The sequence below is a fragment of the Chiloscyllium plagiosum genome, unplaced genomic scaffold, assembly GCF_037043375.1.
Source record: "Chiloscyllium plagiosum isolate Xiang-an unplaced genomic scaffold, Cpla_swu_hap1 HiC_scaffold_3, whole genome shotgun sequence".
Taxonomy (NCBI): domain Eukaryota; kingdom Metazoa; phylum Chordata; class Chondrichthyes; order Orectolobiformes; family Hemiscylliidae; genus Chiloscyllium; species Chiloscyllium plagiosum.
Window position 1 is genome coordinate 21,206,388 of NW_028270141.1, and position 24,843 is coordinate 21,231,230.

Here is a 24,843-nt window from a genome sequence, read left to right on the forward strand (position 1 = left end):
GAAAGAGATCCAAGTGGTGCTCATTCGCTTGAGGGCTGAGAAGATAGCAATGCAACCACCAGCAAAGTGAATAATAGAGGTGAGTGACAGTAGGGGCAATGGAGGTGGTTGGGGAATCCAGGCAATACAACTATCATTATTATTGTGGACCCTGGAGGCACATTCCTTTACAATAACCAAAAACACTTGTAAACACTGGCTGTTGCCTCCAGCAGGATTTTTTTTTTACCTGATGAGGCAAGGTTCCCTCATGACCTAAGATATTGGCCTGGATATTGTGACATTGAAGAGCTCTGTACACATTCATTAGAGTTGACTATTGAATGCAAACATTATATTCACAGGCACATAGTGTCTGGGCTAGTATTGACCCTTAATACAGATCAACATAGAGCAGTATGCTTCTGGTAGTGTCTCTTGCCCCAGGTGATATGAGTTAAGACAGAGTCTGTGGTCTTTACACCATTATATAACACAGTGATGGTGTCCATGTCTCTTAAAGGTAATCTGACATACTGTGTCTCTTATAGAGACTGAGTGTGAGAGACATAACACAACAAACACCAACTTTCAGTATTATCCACACAAGTAATAACAGCAATTATTTTTATTGACATGGATGAGTTGTACTGAAGGGTCTGTTTCTGTGCTGTATATCTCTATGACTATTACTGTATCTGCTGGTCCATTTAATGGACTTGAGATGCTGCCTAATAACTATGATGTCAGAATTCCACCAATCAGCATTCATGGAAGAAATTGATAGGAACGGTGACTTCATCCTATTTCTATGACATTTCAGTGTAACTTAAATTTATATCCCATTTTCAGGCAGTCTACATCCATTTGTACATAATCACCAGAAGTATACACCACTCTGAAATGAGATGCTTACAGAGTTAATGGATCTCTGATGAAGAAGTAACCCAGCAAACAGACTCAGAAGCGAAATCTCATGAGCAATGACATGGGAGATAAATCATTGTACAATATTAGGCCTGCACTATGGCACTGAAAAGTGTTGAGGGAGCATTATGGGCTGGATGTTAATCCCTAAACTCAGGTGAGATACTTCCAGTTGAGCGATTGTCCTGCAAAACAAAAGATAAGTTTTGCAATAAATGCATTGGAGATAAGTATTGCTGGTCATATATGGTTGGGAAAATGTAAATCCTGAAATTTCTCTAGCCCTGAACAATGGGGATATTTTTGTGGTGTCTAATGACAAGGCAACAAATATCTAGAAGCCATTGTTTTGAAATGCAATTTCAAGAGAAGGTTATTTGCAAAACACCAGAATCTTCCATTCTTTTGTTCTTTGAGTCGATATTCATCCAACGATCTGAATGTGAAGTGTTCACTTCCCCGGCAAGCACTGAGGGTGAACTGACACTGACACAAAGTTGTTTTAGATGACAATGTGAGAGGTCTGCAGGATCCCCCCGAAACCTTGTACACTTGGTTAGCTGGATTTTGGCTCCACGAATTAGCTACTATTTTATTATCCCAAAGAACGGACATCATCCGTTTACCATAATTAACTTGATGATTTCGCCATCAGCAGGAAATCACTGGTGACGGCTGTAGCTGTGTCCAGATTCAGCGGCAGTTAAATCGGAAGCCAAGTTGGGCAACTGGTATCACAGCTGTTCTTGTAAACCCATACATTAACGTTCAGTTAATTCTACTCCTTGATAAGGATCATACTTATCAGCGCCACAACAGACCACTGTAGCTTTTGCTGTAATTTTTGAAAATTGATGTTTTTTGAAAAAAAAATCTATTTTTAATAAGCAAAAAATAACAAGAATTCATTCCCTCCGTTAGACTTAATCCTTTCCCCTCTCACCCAATGCTGCAATTAATTCTGACCTAAAGGATGAAACAAATAGTTTACTCTGAGCTTTCTTACTCAAGGCCTTCTCTGCAAGTGGTCACAGTGGTCTAGGCTGACTCATTCTTTTTTCGTTTGGATTCTCTCTGTCTGTGTTATCCTTTTTGTTCACTTAGGGGACATGGATGCCTCTGGCTCATCAGCATTTAGTGCTTCTCCCTAGTAGCAATTGGTACAACTGAGTGGCTCGCTAGGCCATTTCAAAGGCAGTTGAGAGTCAACCATGTTGTTGTGGGTCTGGAATCACATGTAGGCCAGCCTAAGTGAGGATGGCAGATTTCCTTCTTTGAAGGACTTAGTGAGCCTGTTGTGTTTTTCTGATAATTGACAATGGTTTCATGGTCATTAGTAGATTATTAATTCGAGATATTTTATACACAAGTTGATAACATGGACCTTGTTTAAGATGAAGAAGGTCAGAAGTCGCCTGACAAATGGGCTACGCTCCAAAAGCTTGTGATTTCAAATAAACCTGATGGACTATAATCTGGTGTCGTGTAACATCTGACTTTGTCCACCACAAGTCCAACACCGGCACCTCCATATCAAAAAGAAGAAGCAATGGGAATGTGGTTAATTTCTCATTCCAGCATGTGACTCATTAAAGTAATGTACTAAATTTGCCAAAGTCTTAAAGGACTGGTCAGGGCCAATACAGAAAGGAGTTTTCCTTTGGCTGGATGATCTAGAACCAGGAGGCCTACATTTAGAATAAGGAGCAAGCCATTTTGAACTGAGATGAGAAGGAAATTCTTCGCTCAGACAGGGTGCAGCTTTGGAATTCTCTCCCCCCTAAAGGACTGTAGAAGCCCAGCCATTGAGCCTGCTCAAGGTAGTGATCAATAGATTTTATGCATTGGTAACATCAAGGGTTAAAAGGGATAATTGAGATAGATGATCAAGCAGGGGCTTGCATAATGGTGCATGCTCAAGGGACCAAATGACCTATTCCTCCTCTGGCACTTCGGAGTTCAAGGCACAGGGTTGACCTTGGAACACTGACTGTTAAGCTGTTCCAACAACATCTGTCTTTGACCCAGTATATGGCATTCATTTCCACACACTTGCTGCCAAGAAAGAAAAGAGAAAGAAAAGGAGAGAGAAGACAAATTATATAAAAATCAAGGATATCAGGATTAGTTCATATTTTGCATCAGTATTTACTGTGGAAAAAGATATGGAAGATATCGACTGTAGGGAAATAGATGGTGACATCTTGCAAAATGTCCAGATTACAGAGGAGGAAGTATTGGATGTCTTGAAATGGTTAAAGGTGGATAAATCCCCAGGACCTGATCAGGTGTACCCTAGAACTCTGTGGGAAGCTAGGGAAGTGATTGCTGGGCCTCTTACTGAGATATTTGTATCATCGATAGTCACAGGTGAGGTGCCAGAAGACTGGAGGTTGGCAAACGTGGTGCTACTGTTGAAGAAGGGCAGTAAAGACAAGCCAGGGAACTATAGATCAGTGAGCCTGACCTCAGTGGTGGGCAAGTTGTTGGAGGGAATCCTGAGGGACAGGATGTACATGTATTTGGAAAGGCAAGGACTGATTCGGGATAGTCAACATGGCTTTGTGTGTGGGAAATCATGTCTCACAAACTTGATTGAGTTTTTTGAAGAAGTAACAAAGAAGATTGATGAGGGCAGAGCAGTAGATATGATCTATATGGACTTCAGTAAGGCGCTTGACAAGGTTCCCCATGGGAGACTGATTAGCAAGGTTAGATCTCACGGAATACAGGGAGAACTATCCATTTGGATACAGAACTGGCTCAAAGGTAGAAGACAGAGGGTGGTGGTGGAGGGTTGTTTTTCAGACTGGAAGTCTGTGACCAGTGGAGTGCCACAAGGATCGGTGCTGGGTCCTCTACTTTTTGTCATTTTCATAAATGATTTGGATGTGAGCATAAGAGTACAGTTAGTAAGTTTGCAGATGACACCACAATTGGAGATGTCGTGGACAGCAAAGAAGGTTACCTCCAGATTACAACAGCATCTGGACCAGATGGGCCAATGGGCTGAGAAGTGGCAGATGGAGTTTAATTTAGATAAATGCGAGGTGCTGCATTTTGGGAAAGCAAATCTTAGCAGGACTTATACACTTAATGGTATGGTCCTCTGGAGAGTTGCTGAACAAAGAGACCATGGAGTGCAGGTTCATACCTCCTTGAAAGTGGAGTCGCAGGTAGATAGGATAGTGAAGAAGGCGTTTGGTATGCTTTCCTTTATTGGTCAGAGTGTTGAGTACAGGAGTTGGGAGGTCATGTTGCAGCTGGACAGGACATTGGTTAGGCCACTGTTGGAATATTGCGTGCATTTCTCATCTCCTTCCTATCGGAAAGATGTTGTGAAATGTGAAAAGGTTCAGAAAAGATTTACAAGGATGTTGCCAGGGTTGGAAGATCTGAGCTACAGGGAGAGGCTGAACAGGCTGGGGCTGTTTTCCCTGGAGAGTCAGAGGCTGAGGGGTGACCTTATAGAGGTTTACAAAATTATGAGGGGCATGGATAGGATAAATACACAAAGTCTTTTCACTGGGGTCGGGGTGTCCAGAACTAGAGGGCATAGGTTTATGGTGAGAGGGGAAAGATATAAAAGAGACCTAAGGAGTAACTTTTTTACGCAGAGGGTGGTACGGGTATGGAATGAACTGCCAGAGGATGTGGTGGAGGCTGGTACAATTGCAATATTTAAGAGGCATTTGGATGTGTATATGAATAGGAAGGGTTTGGAGGGATATGGGCCGGATGCTGACAGGTTGGACTAGATTGGGTTGGGATATCTGGTCGGCATGGACGGGTTGGACCGAAGGGTCTGTTTCCATACTGTACATCTCTATGACCCTATGACTCCACGATATCACTCAGGAGGATTTACAGTGAAGCCATTCACTTAAAGATTATCATGGTAGAGCTGAAAATGTGTTGCTGGAAAACAGAAGGGCTCATGCCTGAAACATCGATTCTCCTGCTCCTTGGATGCTGCCTGACCTGCTGCGCTTTTCCAGCAACACATTTTCAGCTCTAAACTCGGAATTAGTTCACTTCACAGGCAAAACACAAGGATGCAGAGATAAGAGGCAAGAGTGTAGCTAATCCACAATTTGCTTACTCTTCTGGTGCTCCAGGCAGCTTCATGCAGAAACAGGTGAAGGTGATTCAAACAAAGTGGCAATGTCAGTCATGTATCTGAGGTTTTGGGTGAGATTCTCAACCAATGAGGTGAATTGTAATATCCCCTCACAAAAAGAACAATCTGTTTTGTTGCAGATACGGGGAAGTCATTTGCATCAAACTAAACAGTAATTTTGTCTACCAGTCCTTTGTGTTGGTTTGGCTGGAGAGTTCACACAATACAAGAAGTATCACATTCCACATGGTGATGAGTTTGCTTTTGTCCTAGTAATTACTGGAAAGGTCTGCAAAGCAGTCAACTTGCTCATTCTCGGTTTGATAGCTGCCATTTCCCAACCCTGCAAGAGACAATTTTTAAAAAAAATTCAAACAAGATAAAATATTTTTCTTAAAAGAATAATGGAGGATTTCTCTTCCTGCACTATGCGTTTTACAAGTGCATTACAAGTAAAAGCAGCTGGCTAGGATAAATGCAATTAAAACATGAGTATTGTACATTACAGAATGTGGATGTGATCATAAATCCACTGTCAAGTTGTAACTAAATTATCCCAAATCAGTAATCCTGTACACTTCTCTCTAAAATGGTAACACCAAATCATTTCAGCTTTGAAGACATTATACTATACCGTTGAAGGACGGTTATACAGTCATAGAGATGGACAACACAGAGACCAACCCTTCAGACCAACTCATTCATACCGACCAGTTATCCTTAATTAATCTAGTCCCACTTTCCAGCACTTGGCCCATATCCCACTAAACCCTTCCTATTCATATACCCACCAGGTACCTTTCAAATGCTGTAATTGTACTAGTCTCCACCACTTCCTCTGGCAGCTCATTCCATGCACGTACCACCCTCTGCATGAGAAAGTTACCCCTTAGGTCCCTTTTCAACCTTTCCCCTCTCATCCTAAATCTATGCTCTCTAGTTCTGGACTTACCCATCCCAGGGAAAAGACCTTGTCTATTTACCTGATCCATGTCCTTCATGATTCTAGAAACCTCTATAAGTTCACCCCTCAGCTTGGAATCTTGGAATTGTGCCAATTTAGTCAAGGCACTATTGGCAGAATTTTACATTGTCAATGTGAGAAACATTAATCTGCAGTTTCCCAAAATCACACTTGCTTACCTATTCTTGAGAAATGGGGGGTATCCAACACAACTCAACACAGGCACCAGTGGAGGAGGTGCAGGAGATCATGCAGAACCTGACAATGCAATTATCAGCCATGAAGGGGAGCCTGAGAGTTTTCCTGCTTTTGCCTTGAGTTATGGTGGAATTTCTGTCTACATCCCACACCCCTCCACTACCATCCTCCCATTCCCCTAATGTACAGCATATTTAACACAGATTTATCATTCAAATCCATTCTAAAATGAACTGGTTATCCATATTTAAATATTTTTTTAAAATAAAAAATCCTCCTTTACTTTTGCCTCTTGGACCCTTGTATGTTTCATTACAAAGCAATTGTGTGCTTGAGAGTATGTGGATGAGATCGTAATAATTATTTATCCAAAATAATCTAATATAGCAGCAATTTCCATCAAATAAAATTTATTTTCTGAACTGGATTGATGTTAGATTTCTCATGATGTACTGATGCTCAGTAGAATACACTGCAGAAATTCACCAAAGGTCGTTAGATAACACCTCTCCAAACCCACGAACACTTCCATCTAGATGGACAAGGGCAGCAGATGTATGAGAATACCACCATTTGCAAGTTCCTCCCCAAGCCACTCACTCCCCTGACTTGGAAATATATCACTGTTCTTTCACTGTTGCTGGTCAAAATCATGGAACTTCCTTCTTGACATGTTATGGTCTCCCCCTCGAATGAATGTAATCAGTTGAGGTCAGCAGTTCACCACCACACTCTCAAAGGCAACTAGGGATAGGCTATTAATGCTGGTCCTGCAAGTATCATCCATTTTGTAAGAATGAATTTTAAAAATTGTTGCAATATACATTAAACTTGCATTGCAACATGTCAATATATTTATCAAAACGTGTTTTTTATAAGGAAGTGGGTATCACTAGCAGAGCCAGTATTTATTACCCATCCCTAGTTCCCTTGAGCTGATTGACTTTTTAGGCTATTTCAGAGGGCAGTTAAAAGTAAACCACATTGCTGTAGGTCAGACATCACATGTAGACCAGACTGGAATAAGGTCAGCAGGTCTCCTTCTCAAAGAGAAATTTGTGAACCAGATGGGTTTTCACAACAATTGACAATGGTTCCACCATTGCCATTAGACTAGTTTTTTTATAATTTCAGATTTCTTGATGGATTCAAATTTCAACATCTGTCATGGTGAGATTTGAACTTAATGTCTCCAGAAAAGATTTGTTGATTTATTTAATGTGTCAACAGAATAGCAAAAATGACTCAGACAACTGGGGGCAAATCATAAAAATGGAATTCCCTACACAGTAGAAATATCGATATTTGGACCCACTGTATTCAACCTCCTCCTTCATACTTGTGACTCAGGTTTTAAAGGTGAAAGCATAGATTTTAGATTACTTACAGTGAGGAAACAGGCCCTTCGGCCCAACAAGTCCACACCGACCCGCCGAAGCACAACCCACCCAGACCCCTTCACCTAACATTACGGGCAATTTAGCATGGCCAATTCACCTAACCCGCACATTTTTGGACTGTGGGAGGAAACCGGAGCACCCCCACGCAGACACAGGGAGAATGTGCAAACTCCACACAGTCAGTCATCTGAGGTGGGAATTGAACCCGGGTCTCTGGCGCTGTGAGGCAACAGTGCTAACCACTGTGCCATGGTGCCACCCACCATAGGTTTGGGAGCTCGATGTGGAAATTGATACAATGCAGTGCTCAGGGATGGCCTTATCTATGATTATGATAGTAAAGAAGCCAGGTAGAGATGTGGAATTACAGAAGAGTTTTTAGGGAGGAGTGAAGGGCAGTGAACTCAGATGGCGTAAGGCATGAACTGAGCATCGAAATACAGTCCAGATATAGTTAGGAGGTCAAGTTGCGTCTGTACAGGAGATTGGTTAGGCCACTGTTGGAATATTGTGCCCAATTCTGGTCTCCTTCCTATCGGAAAGATGTTGTGAAACTTGAAAGGGTTCAGAAAAGATTTACAAGGGTGTTGCCAGGGTTGGAGAATTTGAGCGATAAGGAGAGGCTGAACAGGCTGGGGCTGTTTTCCCTGGAGTGTCAGAGGCTGAGGGGTGACCTTATGGAGGTTTACAAAATTATGAAGGGCATGGATAGGGTAAATAGGCAAAGTCTATTCCCTAGGGTCGGGGTGTCCAGAACTAGAAGGCATAGGTTTATGGTGAGAGGGGAAAGATATAAAAGAGACCTAAGGAGCAACTTTTTTATGCAGAGGGTGGTACGGGTATGGAATGAACTGCCAGAGGATGTGATGGAGGCTGGTACAATTGCAATATTTAAGAGGCATTTGGATGTGTATATGAATAGGAAGCATTTGGAGGGATATGGGCCGGGTGCTGGCAGGTTGGACTAGATTGGGTTGGGATATCAGGTCGGCATGGACGGGTTGGACCGAAGGGTCTATTTCCATACTGTACATCTCTATGACCCTATGACTCTATGATATCACTCAGGAGGATTTACAGTGAAGCCATTCACTTAAAGATTATCATGGTTGAACTTGGTGTGGTTCTTCCTGCAAAGAGGGAAACCGACAACGATAGTCTCCATGGTGAGGGGCATGAGGTGTAGTAGAGGAAGTGAACAAATTGCTTATCTAAGTATTTCCAACCACTTAACCTATTTATAGCTCCTTTGCATCAGATTCTAGCCTCTGTGCTTTTAACTTTACCTATTTATTCTAGTACCAGAATTGTGAACCCATGAAAAATCACCCTACATTCCCGCTCTCAAGGTCAGTGTAGTGGATTTAATTCAAGAACCAGTGGAACTGGTTGACAGATGATTTGTTTCCCAAAGCTTGAACTAAAAAAACGCCAGTTTAAAAATAGCTTGGCAATTTTTACTTTTGTGAAGACCTAACTGGAAACACATTGTAATATTGGTGGCTGGGGAATGGTGCTTGGCGTAGGAACGAAAAACAATGGATCCCATCCACTCAATATTTAAATAGAGAAAACATTTTTTTTCAGGCATCCACTGCGGGAATATCAGATAAGTAGTGTGATAATTAGTGACAGTGAACGAGTTGAAAAAGGTAGTGGCAAGGGACAGGTGGGTATCATCTCGACATGAAAACTATAGGGTCCACAATTCACTGCCAATGCAGCAAAAGTTCCAGGAATGAAAAGGTTGTTTGTATTACTCTACTGCTCTGACACCTCTGTGTTTAAACAATCCAAGCCTCCATTATTGGTTCACCTGCTTGTTTCTCAGCTTGGATCTATGCATCCTTGTTGAAATTTGAATTGGTGAATATGACATAATGGTTGGCTGTAAGCTGCTACTGACCGACACCTAGCATTCAGCTTGGACTGTATAGTAATGTTGTAACATTCTTCCGTCAATGAATCGACACTTTAATGTAGAGGAGTGGGATTTGGAGGAACCCTCAATGTGACTCTCATTTAATTAATCCTAATCCAGACAATCTGGAAGAAATATTTCAACCTCAGCCAAATTGGCAGAAAGCATCAATTTAGTGAAAGTTAGAATTTTGTTTTGATTTGATTTGATTTATTATTGTCAGATGTATCTAAGTACAGTGAAAAGTTTTGTTTGACTGTTTTGCTTTTCTTTATTGGTCAGAGCATTGTGTATAGGAGTTGGGAGGTCATGTTGCGGCTGTACAGCACATTGGTTCAGCCACTTTTGAAATATTGCATGCAATTCTGGTCTCCTTCCTATCGGAAGGATGCTGTGAAACTTGAAAGAGTTCAGAAAGGATTTACAAGGATGTTACCAGGGTTGGTGGATTTGTGCTAAAGGGAGAGGCTGAATAGGCTGGAGCTGTTTTCCCTGGAGCGTTGGAGGCTGACGGGTGACCCTAATAAGGTTTATAAAGTTATAAAGTCATGAGGGGCATGGTTAGGATAAACAGACAAGGTCGTTTCCCTGGGGCAGGGAAGTCCAGAACTAGAGGCCATAGGTTCAGGGTGAGAGGGGCAAGATATAAAAAGGACCTAAGGGGCAACTTTTCATGCAGAGGGTGGTGCATGTATGGAATGGGCTGCCAAAGGAAGTGGTGAAGGCTGGTACAATTACAGCATTTAAAAAGCATGTGGATGGGTATATGAATAGGAAGGGTTTAGAGGGATATGGACCGAATGCTGGCAAATGGGACTGGATTAGGTTAGGATATCTGTTTGGCATGGACGAGTTGGACTGAAGGGTCTGTTTCTGTGCTGTACATCTCTATGACTCTATGACTCTATATCTCCATGACTCTTTGACTCTATGAGCGCAGTACAGGCAGATCACACCATAGAGAGCGCATTAAGGTAATAGAACAGAGCGAGGAATACAATGTTACGGCTGCAGAGAAGGTGCACAGAGAGCGAAATCAGCATTAAATTTAAAATTTGAGATCCATTCAGAAATCTGATAACAGCAAGAAAGAAGTTATTCTTGAATCTGTTGGTATGTGTGTTTGTGCTTTTGTATCTTCTGCCTGATGGAAGAACTTGGAATTTCATTTGAATTTAACCATTTGTAACAACAAAATGTAACATTACTGTTCCATATGGGACCTTTTGGAGAACTTGAAATCATAAGTTTGTGATAAAGTTATTTCTCAATCATTTGGACTAAGGATATTTGTTGAATTAATGAAAATTAAGGCTGCAGCAGGATTCTTGTTTATTAATGCTATACCTGCGAAACACAATGGAATGAGAAGGCCAAAAGACATGTTGTTTCTGTAGTTGTATAGTGAAAAATATCTTGCATTCAAGAATCTGAAGGCAAATTATATTCGTAAAATGCAATTCCCCAAAACTGGAGGCTGAATTACACATTTTGTGGAGTCCAAAAAGGTTGTCCACTTTCTGGATCTGATTTAGAAATTTGGAAGAATTAAATTATGAGCATCAAAATTATTGTCATATAATTCTGGTCACCTTAGACTCAGGCCAATTAACAGTCCTGCATTTTGGCAGGATGCTCTCTCACAGCATCATGACCTTAGATGTGTCTGAACTGCTGAAGAATTCTGTCACTTTTCTGTCTCCAGGTTTAATAATTAATCAGTTTAACTTATCCACAAAATGCTGGAATAACCCCATCTTCAGAATCTTCTGTTGCTCTCTGTTATTACCCAACAAAGAAAATAATTATAAATGACATCGCCTGAAAGAAAACATGTGGGCAGCAGGGACGTGCTGTGCCAGGAACTCACTGCGCCAGGGACCCGGGTTCGATTCCAGGCTCAGGCAACTGTGTGTGTGGAGTTTGCACATTCTCCCCCCTATCTGCGTGGGTTTCCTTTGGGTGCTCCGGTTTTCTCCCACAATCCAAAGATGTGCAGGTCAGGTGAATTGGCCATGCTAAATTGTCCATAGTGTTCAAGGGTGTGTAGGTCAGGGAGAAATGTAGAGTAATAGGGTAGAGAAATGGGTCTGGGTAGGTTACTTTTCGGAGGATCGGTGTGGACTTATTGGACCGAATGGCCTATTTCCGTACTATCGGGATTCTATAAAGGAAAGGAGAATATAAGTCTAAATGATTACTGCTGGGTTATCCTACTCCTCAAATAATGGACTTTGACACTTTATATCCCTACCAGAGGTACATAGCTCACAACTGACAATTGTATTTCTTGAATTTGTCCAATGTTGACAGTGCTGCCACAATGTACTTTAATCTTATTTCACTACACAATGCACACTACGGCACACAATTCAGAATTAAACCATTCGACTTTGCAGCTCTGTTGCAGCAAAATACTACTTACACTTCAGGAAGAAACAAGGGTGTTTTTCTAGTTTAGCCCAGTTTGAGTTAATTTAAAAATGATCACTGGATTTCAACCAATATAACCTGAAAGTACAAAAGAGCTTGCCTGACTTCAGCCACCATTCATACTAAAATAATACTTTTGCACCACTTATCTGTATCTGTTTGTGAAGTTGTTAAATCTAACAGGCAATGACCTGGGATTCCTTGTGGAGGTTTCAATGGTTCCTTTGGTGTTGTGGTGGGTCCAGCTCAGGATTCCTTGAGGCAGCCTCAGCACTTGGCTTCTGCCTGGGATCACCTGCAGTGGCTTTAGTGTCAGGTTTCCTCGCCTCAGGAGCCCTGGTGCCGTGAGTTCAACTAAGGTGGACTTTGTCTGCATTAGTTCTTTTTTTAATATATGTAATTTGTGATTAAAATGGCACCTGAGTTTGGCAACTTAAATACTTTTCACTTTATTTTTAAGTGAAAACAAATGACTATTGTATTCTAACATGTTGTTCCGTTCCAGGATGAAAATATTTAATGGACCAATACCACAGAGGTGAATTTCCCTGGAGCACAGCAAATTTGGGGGGGGGGGGACTTGGCAGTATAGGAAAACATGCACAAAAAAAGCTACACTGGTTCTTAATGCAATGCTACCTCGTCCAAAGGCAATGGGAAGCCAACTCAGGTTAATATTTAGGCAATTATTTGCAATTTTCTAAGGAAATTGAGATTTCTCAATGTTTTACAGGCCTCAAACTATTGGCTAGAAATCCACAATGTTTGGAAAATGTGGCCATTTATGTTTTCAGTGTTTCAAAACACACACACAAAATATGTTGACCGGATCCAACATATGTAGCTCTTAATGGGATAATTAATTTAGAGATCATACTAAAATATACACAGCCTTGCTTTTTGTCCCAGGTAAAGTAGTTGTTTCAAGTGACCATAACCATCCAATGCATCTGCAGCCTGCAAATAGAACTTGCCGACGACTGTAAAAGAAAAATGAGAACTGTTACTATTAGTCTTCACCACATAACCCGCTTGTACTCAGAACCTATAGTGACTACAACAGGTTAAAAAAAAGACTGGTCAGCTTGCTTGTCTGGACCGACTACAGTGCCTGTGGCAGCTGTCAGGAAATAACTAGAAGAAACAGCCGCAGATAAAGTGTTGGATGTTTAAAAAGTAGCAGAAGATAGACTCTGTGACAGGAAGTTGAGGTGTCAGGCCACTGAGCGATATGCTGTTTGCACACACTTGTCTTTAAAGAATGGAACCACCAGATAATGAGCAAGAGGACACAGCTGTCACTGGGATGATGAAGTAACTCCAAGGAAGTTCAACTTTGTCTGTGGTAAGTTAGCCCACACTTTGTTTTCTTTGAATCATGCTTTTCTTTCCTCTTCAGTTTTTAGTCGGATTTTATCTTTTTTGTGTTAGTTTCACAATCTCAAGCATTTCAAATTTAACCTGCATATGTTCCTCACTTGCCTTGCTCTGCCACTGTAGCTTTACACAATCATAAACTACAGATGGCTTAAAGAAACCCCATTCAAGTGGCAGATGTAATGTTGCAAAGGCAGATAAAGCAACATTGCAACATCGATGTTTCATCAAACAAAAATGCAGTCTTGACAACATTGATGTGTTCAGTTTTCACAGCCTTTTTTGCGCAGACTTAGTTCCAGATTTCCACCGGACTTTAAGTAAAGAGTGTTTCCTTTTTCAGTCAAAAAAGTCCAACTCGAATTTGCTCTGTGTTCTCCCACCAGAGGAAACAGTTTCTCCACATCTATCTATCAAATGTGCTAAACATTTTAATTATCTCAACTAAGCCAACCTCAGTCTTGGAAATGCAAGGGAGCTGGATGCAACCTTTCTCATACATTAACCCTTTAATTTCTAGCAGCAATGCTGTGAATAGCCATCATGTGTCTGTTCTGAGATTCTCTGTTCAAAACTGAATGCAGTATGCTAACAGGGACAGACCAAGGCTCTGTGTTACTGAGGCTGGTACTGGAGTTGCCTGCCTTGCGGGTAGACCAATGTTACAATGGCAGTTTTCAAACTTAGTGTTGAATCAGTAAGGCTGAAGTTAACACTCCCCGCCAATGGGGGTCTAATGGTAGGAGAGGGGGTGATAAAATCCAGCAGATGGCCCAGTTCCAACTTGGCTGAAGTATTATGGTAAGGATGAGCCACCCACCCTAGGATCTATCAGGGCTCTCAAGGGACCAGTAGACCTGTACCACATGTTTGAAAACTGTTGCTGCTAGGGTCTCCTGTGTGTCAAGCTCACCCACAACATTAAGAGGTACACGTCAGTTTTGGCAGCATACCAGTTAATGTCTCAAAACCTTAGAAGAGATGGGTACATACGTCTTGCCTGATAGCCAGGCCCAAATAAATTGGGGTAAATGTATTTCAAGCCGAACAAGTCTGGCATTCAAATGGGTGGAGCAAGCATATTGCATATTTGTGCTGGTGTTTTACAAACTTCCAGCTTTTAAAGTATCTGTAGGCCACACAGAACATGGGGATTTTTCATCTTTCATTTTTATTTTTGTGGAGTCCGGAGTGCTCACATTGTGTGCCATCTTATACTGTGAGAAAGAGGGAAGAAATGGTAGCAATTGTGGGTGATGCTTTAATGAACGGAGGGAGGTGCAGACAATGAAGGATGGGTGTGAGACTGGAGTTGGGTCTGAGGGATGGGTCTGAGGTGGAGTTTCTGGGAATCAGATGGTAAGTCAAGAATGCCCCTTGTAAGGCACAAGCCCTAGAATCACCTCAACAGCCTCAGTCCCAACCTGAGAGCTACCTTGGTGAGCAGTGTGGCATTGAGAGGTCACTGGCTATGTGAAATTAGGCTCAGCCCTCATATTGCTAACAACATGTCTATTCTGGTCACTGCCCATTGTGCACCTTTTATTTCAAATTGACCTTTATATCTGTGCCAGTTATCTAACAGAAAGCTCAATTCAAATACCAAGCATTTTCTATATTCCACTTGAGTGTGTTCTATTTGAGATTAAGAGCTTAGTTTGAGAAAAGTGTTGAAACCCTGGAAATAGATTACTCTGATTTGATTCAATGGAGTAGTTCATTTAATCAAGCCATGTGCATAATAATTGGGCAGAGGCCTTATGGAATAGGAGTGAGTAGGTTTGTTAAAACAAGATTCAGAGCCTTGCATTCATGCATTTCTCATTGAAACCTTGCACTGCTTCTGTGTTACAGTCTAATTTCCAAGAGGAATAGTTAAGGAAACAATGGCATTTTTCACTGTAAGTCTATGGCATGTCATTGATTTTGCTCCCTTACTCATTTCTGTTTAAAATCTATGGGCTTACAGGCTAATGTAATGTTTATTCAATCACCTACAAAAGTGAAGAATGATGTCATAAAAACAGGTACTATAGTCAAGTCAGCCATAATAAAACCATGTGAAAATTCTGTTCAGTCTCAGATCTTCTAAAACTGCCAACGGATATTCAACAAGGAAAATTTGTTATGATCAATGGACTTTGTAAGGTGGTCATGTTTTAAATTGAATCTTTTAATTGAAGATAAAATGGAGTAGTTTGAAGATGGGACAGTATCTCCTGTGCAATCTGCCCAGCAACAAACCCATATGATTTTTGTTGTTATGGAGACAGAAACCTAAATCAAAGCCTATTAAAAGTAAAAAGTGAAACCTCATTTAAAACCTCATCACAAAGGAAGAGACAGCTGGTCTTGTTGCATACAAACTCACAGGCTCTCAGTCAGTCAGACAGAGATTTGGGGAAGAACAGCAAAATCTATGCTACTATGCCAAGCAAAGGAAAAGAGCTGTGTTTGTGTTAACCACCAAGCAGAATGTCTGTCAGGATGGATTCCTTGCAGTGTCCCTGGGTCAAAATCCTGGAATTTCCTTCCTAACAGCAACCTGTAGCACATGGACTGCAGAAGTTCAAGAAGGCAGCTCACCACCACCTTTTCAAAGCAATAAATGCTAGCCAGCCACTGATGCCCATGTGCCATGACAGAATTATTAAAAACATAATTTTTTAAAAAATTATAATTTCAAATGCTGGACATGATTAGAGCATAAAAAATTATGGAAATTTTCTCTTTAAAAGTGAATGAACCTCATTTGTCCAATAAAGTAGGCAAGTCAAACTGTACTTTGAGGGATACATACTCAGCTCAGAATTGATGTGAGCGAGTGACATAAAGTTAATGGTGAAATATGAAAGAACAGGAAAGTTTATAGCTTCTATTGCATGATGTAATTATTGGTTAAAGGCACATTTTGTTGGTGCTACAGAAAAACAATGCTAGTAATAACGTTTATTGTTTTTCATTTCTCAAAGAAAATGTGTTATGGCTTTATAAGAAACTTACGTTTTAAACCTTTCCTTTGTTTCAAGGTAAAATGCAATCGTTTGAAGAGAGGAATGGGATTTCCTACAAAATCTGTACGGATGCAAACAGGTTTGGCCATATTCTGGAGACAGAAACTGAAATTCATCTCTATTAAGAGTAGGGCGCAATTTTGAAGCCTGAACACAAAAGAGGAGGCAGCTGATTCCAGAGCATTTCACCATGAGAGATTTTAGGAATAATATCAAAAATGGGTGCTGCTAAGCTAGGCAGAAGAAAAGAACTCAGTCAAAATTAGAGTGGCACTGGAAAAGCACAGTAGATCAGGCAGCATCCAAGGAGCAGGAAAATTGACGTTTTGGGCAAAAGTCTTTCATCAGGAATGCTTCACCAAACAGAATGCTGCTGAGGATGGATTCCATGTCAAAATTTCATTTGCCTTCCCTGTTGCCTGCTGAAGTTGGATTCATGGAAGAGGGCTCTGCAGCTTTTTATAGTTTTTCATCATTTAGGTTAGATTACTTAGATTACCTACAGTGTGGAAACAGGCCCTTCGGCCCAACAAGTCCACACCGACCCGCCGAAGTGCAACCCATCCAGACCCATTCCCCTACATCTACCCCTTCACCTAACACTACGGGCAATTTAGCACGGCCAATTCACCTAACCTGCATATTTTTGGACTGTGGGAGGAAACCGGAGCATCCGGAGGAAACCCACGCAGACACGGGGAGAATGTGCAAACTGCAAATTTAAATAATATTCAGCTCCTCAATTCTTCCTGGCAAAGTGTATAACCTCACATTTTCCCAGATTTTGTTCCATTTGTCCACTCACTTAACCTGTTTAGACTCCACTATTATTATAAGTTATCTATTAACAAAATAAATCAATAAATTGCAGACATCATAAAAATAAGCAACACATTTGTAAAGCCTTGTGTGACTAATGGGATGCTTTCTCAACTCTTTTCTGGAGTGCTAAGGTGTGGTACTACACAGCTGCACAATGCCTCATCCCCAGCTGTTCTGAAGTCAGATTACTGATCCTTATATGGAATGACCTTAATAACCATCATAACTGCAAGTCCCCTGCCATTAGCTTCATTTGCTCCTCCCTGCTTTCCCGAGAAGTATCAGGACCTGGACGTGACTCTAGGCTCAGTGTATCCTCTTATTCTGGTTCTGGGCCTGACAGCATTGACACAAGATGGTGGAATGCAAGTCAAAATGCAGACCCAACATCCCATCAGTGAGCTGCTGGGTATGGCCCTCCAATGACAGGCACTAGTCTCTCGATGGAGGAAGGCATGCTTTCTGAACAGCTGGTCATCAGAGCACTCAAAGTCCAGATGGATCCGTCCACTGTTCATGCCTGGAAACTTTTACCACATATCCATATATTGTATATCCACTCTACACCGCCTGATGGACAAATCCAGAGCCCTTCATTAAAATGAGGCTCAGCATCTTGGTTCCCTGCAACACTCCCCTGATTTCTAGAGGCCAACACTATCTCGGTCTCTGATAGCTTGTCCTATGACTATGGTGTGTTCACAGCTGACTTGTGCTGTTGTTGGGTAAGGAGCAAGGATGTGACACTGCAACTTCTGAGGCTTCCTGTTCCTTTTTGTCAAAGGTTAACACTGGTCCCTCGACGCAGGTGACTGAAGCTACTAATGTTTCAACTCCGGGAAACCAACAAGGACCATGAGGGTCATCATCATCTTTTGAGGTGTCTTCTGAGAGACATAGTTCCTGAAAATAGCACCATTATGAGATGGGAAGCAGGGTTTAAACCACAGCTCTTTCAACACTGAGACAAACATCCCTTCCCAAATTCAATCACCATTACTTGCCTGTCATCCTTCCCAGTTTCTAGCTTCACCCAGCCCCTTCAACACCATCGTTACAGGAAAGAATGATCTTGCCTTGGAATCTCACCAGTCAGAACTTCCAATTTACCTCATCCAACGGTGACACCATTTTGTTTGCTATCTTTTTCCAAAAGAGTGGAAATGGATAAGTTAAGTTGACCACCTCTGGTCCTGATCCTCCCTCAAACATTATGAGCAATTTCCTCCTCAAAATAAAGTGGGACATAGGGATATATCTGCTGTGCAAAAATCCGGGCAACAGCTAATTGACCCATAGATGTTTTATTTGGCGTTCTTAAAGATGGGTGGGAGCCAGCAAATTGTGCACTTCCAGCTCAGATTCCAAGCCTCTTCCAAGGATATAAAATTTACCCCAATGAGCTGAGGACTTTCCGTGAAGGCAGGGTGCTCACAATAATGATGGTAATGCTTTCCTTTATTGGTCAGAGTATTGGGTATAGGCATTGGGAGGTCATGTTGCGGCTGTACAGGTCATTGGTTAGGCCACTGTTGGAATATTGCGTGCAATTCTGGTCTCCTTCCTATCGGAAAGATGTTGTGAAACGTGAAAGAGTTCAGAAAAGATTTACAAGGATGTTTCCAGGGTTGGAGGATCTGAGCTACAGGGAGAGGCTGAACAGGCTGGGGCTGTTTTCCCTGGAGTGTCGGAGGCTGAGGGGTGACCTTATAAAGGTTTACAAAATTATGAGGGGCATGGATAAGATAAATAGACAAAGTCTTTTCCCTGGGGTCAGGGAGTCCAGAACTAGAGGGCATAGGTTTAGGTTGAGAGGGGAAAGATATAACAGAGACCTAAGGGGCAACCTTTTCATGCAGAGGGTGGTACTTGTATGGAATGAGCTGCCAGAGGATGTGGTGGAGGCTGGTACAATTGCAACATTTAAGAGGCATTTGGATGGGTAGATGAATAGGAAGCATTTGGATGGATATGGGCCGGGTGCTGGCAGGTTGGACTAGATTGGGTTGGGATATCTGGTCTGCATGGATGGCTTGGACCAAAGAGTCTGTTTCCATGCTGCACATCTCTATGACTCTATGACTCTAATGAGCAGGAGAGATGTGACATTAAACCTCTTGGGTGATACTTTTGGTGATCATTTGTTGATGCAGACAAATTAGCCTGGTAAAGGTACAAGGAACAATCAGCAATGATATTAGGAAAAATTGCATTGCCTTTTATGGTGAACCAACCATGCACACACAAATATACCACTTTCAGCACCCCTTCCAGCTTTCATTGCTTTCAGAATGAAAACATGGAAAAGATGAGTGACACCTAAGGTTATTTTCAAAGGCGTACTTCAAATGAGAATGTTTCGAAACAAATGTGTACGTTTTCCCATGTAACATTGCATCAACACAATCTCAAGAGGTAGGGTCTACAGCAACAACAAAGCCATTCTACATAAACAGGAAGAAGCCAGTCTTACATTTGAGAAAGGACGTATTGGTGGTGTATTGGCAGGTGGTGGTGGGGTGGGGGGGGGGGGTGGGTGGTGCTTGCAGAAGAGATTGACCAGGTTGATTTCTGAGTTGAAAAGGTTGGCTTATGAGGAGAGATTGAGTAAACTAGGACTGCACTCATTGGAATTGAGAAGAATGGGGGTGGGGACCTTATAGCAACATATAAAATTATGAAGGGAGCAGGTAAGATAGAAGCAGAGAGGCTGTTTGCTCTGCTAGGTGAAACAAGAACTAAGGGGCACAGCCTTAAAATAAGGGAAGCAGATTTAGGACTGAGTTGAGGAGGAACTTCTTCACCTAGAAGGTTGTAAATCTGTGGAATTCCCTACCCAGTGAAGCAGTTGAGACTACCTCGCTGAGTGATTTTAAGGCAAAGAGAGGTAGATTTTTGAACAGTAAAGGAATTAAGGGTTATGGTGAGAGGGCGGATAAATGGCTCTTAGTCCACAGAAAGATTAGCCATGATCTTATTGAATGGTGGAGCAGACTTGAAGGGCCAGATGGCCTACTCCTGCTCCTAGTTCTTATGTTCTTAGTGGGTTTCAATACAGACAATAAGTGGTGGAGGAATGCCATTACTGTACTGCCATTCACGTTTTGCACAAAGTTGAATCAATTTTTGTTTCTTTTCCACGGCATGGGTGTTCTGTTGAAATAAACACCTTTTCTTAACCTTATTCCATATATAGCCACGTGCACTCCATGGATGGCCTTACTGGAAGCATTGACCTTGTGATATGCAAGCCCAGATGTAAGCTTTTGTTCAGCCACAATCATAACTTGTTGCAAAAGGCAGGAATCACCCCCATCCCTTCCCGCTCCCTCTACCGCCTCTCCCCCTCCCTGCCTGGTCGCTGATTCATAAACTGCTTTGTGGTTGTGACCACTTCGCAGAATTGTTGAAATTTTTTTCTCACAAAAATCTGCGTTAGTTCTAATATGTTGAGGTAGCATCTTAGTGCTCGAACGTGAGGTATGTGCATATCCTGCTGGCACACAGGATGTGGGCACCATTTCAACATGATTTCAGCTGCTTGGTTAAAGCCTGTTGCACCATCCTGGAACTACATCCACACGAGGACAAGACTGTGGGGGTGTGCCATCCTGTCTGGATTATGTGGGATGACGTCAGCAGCAGATGGTACTGCACATGTAATTCAAAATAGGGTAGCGCTTGGTGTCAGCTGAATGCAGATTGTAGATGTGAAGCTGTTCCTGAAACATAGCATTCAAGTCTCTGTTTCTGTAGCAGTATTACCTTTTGTGTTATTTTAAATAGGCTGTGTTTAAAATGGAACAGAAAATCTTAGCAGTACAATTTGCTCTCTTACATAAACACAACCTTTGGAAATATAGAAGACACCAGATTTCTCTTTTAAATTGCGGTACAGTTTTAAAAGAAGCAGCTGCACATTTTTTTTTTGTTTTGCAGAAGTTCATTTTAGAATTTTGAAGAGGAACGTTTGCTGCTTTTTCCATTGAGAGCAACAGTTTACTTTAGAAACCTCTCAAAGTCTGTAAGGATATTTACAGTTTAAAGTTATCCACAAATTGTTTTAGCCAACACTGAAGAGCATGCTTGGAAGGAAAATCTGTTCCATTCTGTGAGATGTGGGTACTTGTAAGACATCGTTTTTAATTTGTGCTGTATGCCAGGAAGATTTCTGCTGCTGGATACAATTTAATTCACTTTTCTCAGTTTTAAGATATTATTTGCCCTTTTGCCCCTTTGGTATTTCAGTCATCCTTTTAATGAGGTTTAAGCAGAGCAAGAGGTTTTCCATAACATTCTGTCCTATCTTGCCTTCCATAGTATTTGGGATTGACATGAACAGCTCACACCTGCACCATTTGCATCACTATGCTGTGATTCATGTTGAATAATTTTACAAACATCCTGAAGCACTTTGAAAATCATGAATTTGTGTCTTTATGTTACCCATCTGCAACTCAAGCATGAATGACAAACACAGTCAATTCCTTGTTGGATAAAAGTTATCGGGCATTTTTTTTTAAGAAAAGGAACTCACATTGCACTGACCAAATGTGGTACATAGCCAAGATAGCATGTAAGCCGATAGAGAGTCAGATAATTCCACAACTTGCAAAAGAAGAATTTGGGTGTCTTCTTTTTAAAGTTGCTGAAACACAAAAGTCTCTGAGAGGACTTGACAAGGTGGATCTTGAGAGGATGTTACCTCACATAGAGAAATGTAGAACTAGGAAACACGGATTATAAATTCATTTTAAGACAGAACTGAGCAGAATACTTTTTCTTTCAGAGGGTCAATAGTTTATGGAATTCTCTTCCCCAGAGAGTGATAGACACTGTGTCACTGATCTTTGATCAACATTACGATCAGCTGTGGTCTTCCCAAATTGTAGAGGAACTAAATGGTTTACTCCTGAAGGTTGCACTTTCCATTTGTGTCTTGAGATTGAAGTGAAATGAATGGGTATTCCTCATTTTAAGCAATGACTAATATTGTTACATAAAATAATACTGTTAAATAAAAATTCTAATTGATATGTTCTTTAACATCTTAAAATGTGCTTTTATCTTTAATTATAACGTTTGGTTGTTGGATGCTCAGTTCCAGAGTAACAGCACACCTTGGGTATTTAGAAAGAACCACCTAAAGAAATAATGGGTCAGGTGACCAAAATCTTGTGCAAAGTGGAAAGTATTAAAAAGCATCTCATAGGTGGAGTATGTGTGTGTGTGTGTGTGTGTAACCCTCAAGTCTACTTTCCTGACTTTACCCCAAATGTCTTCACTCTGTTATTGAATAAAGACCTGTCTATCTCAGCCCTGAATATATTTGGTGACCCAGTTTTAACAGCCTCCTGCAGCTGGGAATGCCACACTAGTCTCTGAGAAAAGAGATTCCTCCTCATCTTTGTCATAAATATGAGATTATTGCCTTTGGTCCTAGTCCCTCCTCCAGGGGAAATCAGCTTTTCCGCATTTGTTCTGTGGAGGCTGAGGACAGTGGGACAAGCTATCACTAACCATATAACACTTACAATATCTTTCTGTTTTTACACGACATGACATGCTGTGTCAAAGGTAGAAGCAATCCATGCCCCTCCGTGTCAGAGTCCATGTATGGAGGACTATGATGAACCATCTTTTGTGTGTGATGCAAACACTGAGTGTTCACATTCCTAAGGACCTGTTCTGTTTCTAATATTCCCCACACAGGTTCATTGGATGTTGACCAGCCTCCACATGAAGTTGCAGGTGAATATCCCCTCAGGATACGGAGAGAGGTACAGAAGGATCAGAAACCTCGGTTCCAGTTTCTCTAGATGAGTGCGGCGTAGTGCTGCTGCAGGCTGTGGATATCCCAGGACACCGTCACTGAACAGTGCCATCTGCCAGAGAAAATTATGCACCCTTCATTCAGGATCCCCTAAATCATTAAGTGGGGGTCCATGGCCTAGTGGTACTATCAATAGACTCTTAATCCAGAAACTCAGCTACTGTTCTTGGGACCTGGGTTCAAATCCCATGATGGCAGGAAGTGGAATTTGAATTCAATAAAAGAATCGGGAATTAAGAGTCTATTACTAACAATGATATCATTGTCGATTGTCAGAAAAATCCATCTAGTTCACTAATGTACTGTAGGGCAACAAATCTATCATCCCTAAGATGACAGATTGATTAGCTGGTTGGGCTTACATGTGACTCCAGAACCACAGCAATGTGGCTGACTCTCACCTGCCCTCAGGGCAATTAGGAATGGGCAATAAAAGTCGATCTAGTCAGAGATGCCCACATCCCGTGAGTTAATTAAAAAAAGCTCCTGGGTGAGGATGGCTGAATTATTTCCCAACCTTAATCACACACCTCCTTACTTGCTTGCAACAAGATCAATTTATGAAGGATCCCTCCCTTGTTAATACCTTTCTCCAAGCCAACAGTATTTATGTTTCAAAAGGAGACAATTTAAGCAGGCTTTCCTGAGTTAACAAAAAAAATAAGGTTATTAATTACTAAACATGAAAAGAAAGAATAGTGCTACACCCACACACACACATTAAGAGTATGTAGTGAGTCCAAAAAGAGAGAAAAGTTAAAAGGTGCGTAGAACAATCTCTCTTGGTCATTTGTGAGGAGTAGATTATGGAATGCTGATAACTGAAGTTTTGAGATTCTCAGATTTTTCAGATTTCATTGAAATCCTTTTTTCCTGTTTTCTTTTGACAAAGTATAACAGGCAGCGCTCAAAGCAAGAGATTCCTTCTTATCCGATTTCCATTTGATTGGTTTTGCTGGCTGGTTGGCTTCCAGAACTTAGAATAAAGGCGTTATTTTACCTACAATGCAGGGGTGACAAGCGGGTAAATGAAGGACTGTCGGGCCTTCACAGTACATGAACATCAGTTCACCAGCAAACATTCTCCTACTGAAATGAAGAGACAAGGATTGCAATCAATTATTAACACCTTTTTAGTACATTCCTGGAGGGCCAAGACACAAGTGAAAATGTGCAAGAGATGTGTTTCTGCTGAAAAGAGCAAGATAGTCAACCTCCTTATTTTCTTTTCATGTTACAACATTTTTTCTCTCTCTGTTTGAAGTTTCGCTGGCACTTTACAGGTTTGACATTCCATAGGTACCATACATGGCTTTTCCAGATATCATTGAACTTACATTTACAGCAATTTTTAGGGTTTTTTAAACAATATACTTTTGAATTAAAAGTTATAAATGTCCATTGTACTTTGTGGTTCTGATTCATCATTATGACACAGCACAGAAGGAGGCTATTCAGTATATTATATCTGTGTTTGTTCTTTGTGATGGTATCTTAATATATTCCATAGCTTTTAATTTTCCCTTTAGATTGCAATTGTCTCCAATTTTGCTATTTCCTCATAGCACATTCTCAATGACAACATGCCCTAATGTCTTTTCCTCACGCACCAATTCCTCAGTCAGTAGAAACAACCTTTCCCTTATCACTCGATTAAAGTCCTTCACAATTATAAATACTTAAATCTTCTCTTGGCTTTTTCTGCACCTGGGGAAACTCTCTGTTCCAACCTGTAATTTCCCATCGTTATCATCATTTTGGTGAATTAAGATTGAAATTTCTGCATGGTTTTAATGTCCTTTCTACAATGGGAAATCTGATACTGCTCTGCTCTGACAAAATCTGTACTTTCTAT

The 24,843-nt window shown here is 41.2% G+C and overlaps 1 long non-coding RNA gene across 1 annotated transcript; it reads left to right on the top strand.

The window, feature by feature from the left end:
• The first annotated feature begins 13,136 nt into the window (after positions 1 to 13,136).
• Positions 13,137 to 24,387, top strand: LOC122541460 (uncharacterized). The gene is made up of 3 exons (XR_006309606.2): positions 13,137 to 13,287; positions 16,349 to 16,412; positions 22,868 to 24,387. It is a non-coding gene; the product is annotated as an uncharacterized LOC122541460 (long non-coding RNA).
• The last annotated feature ends 456 nt before the right edge of the window (positions 24,388 to 24,843 follow it).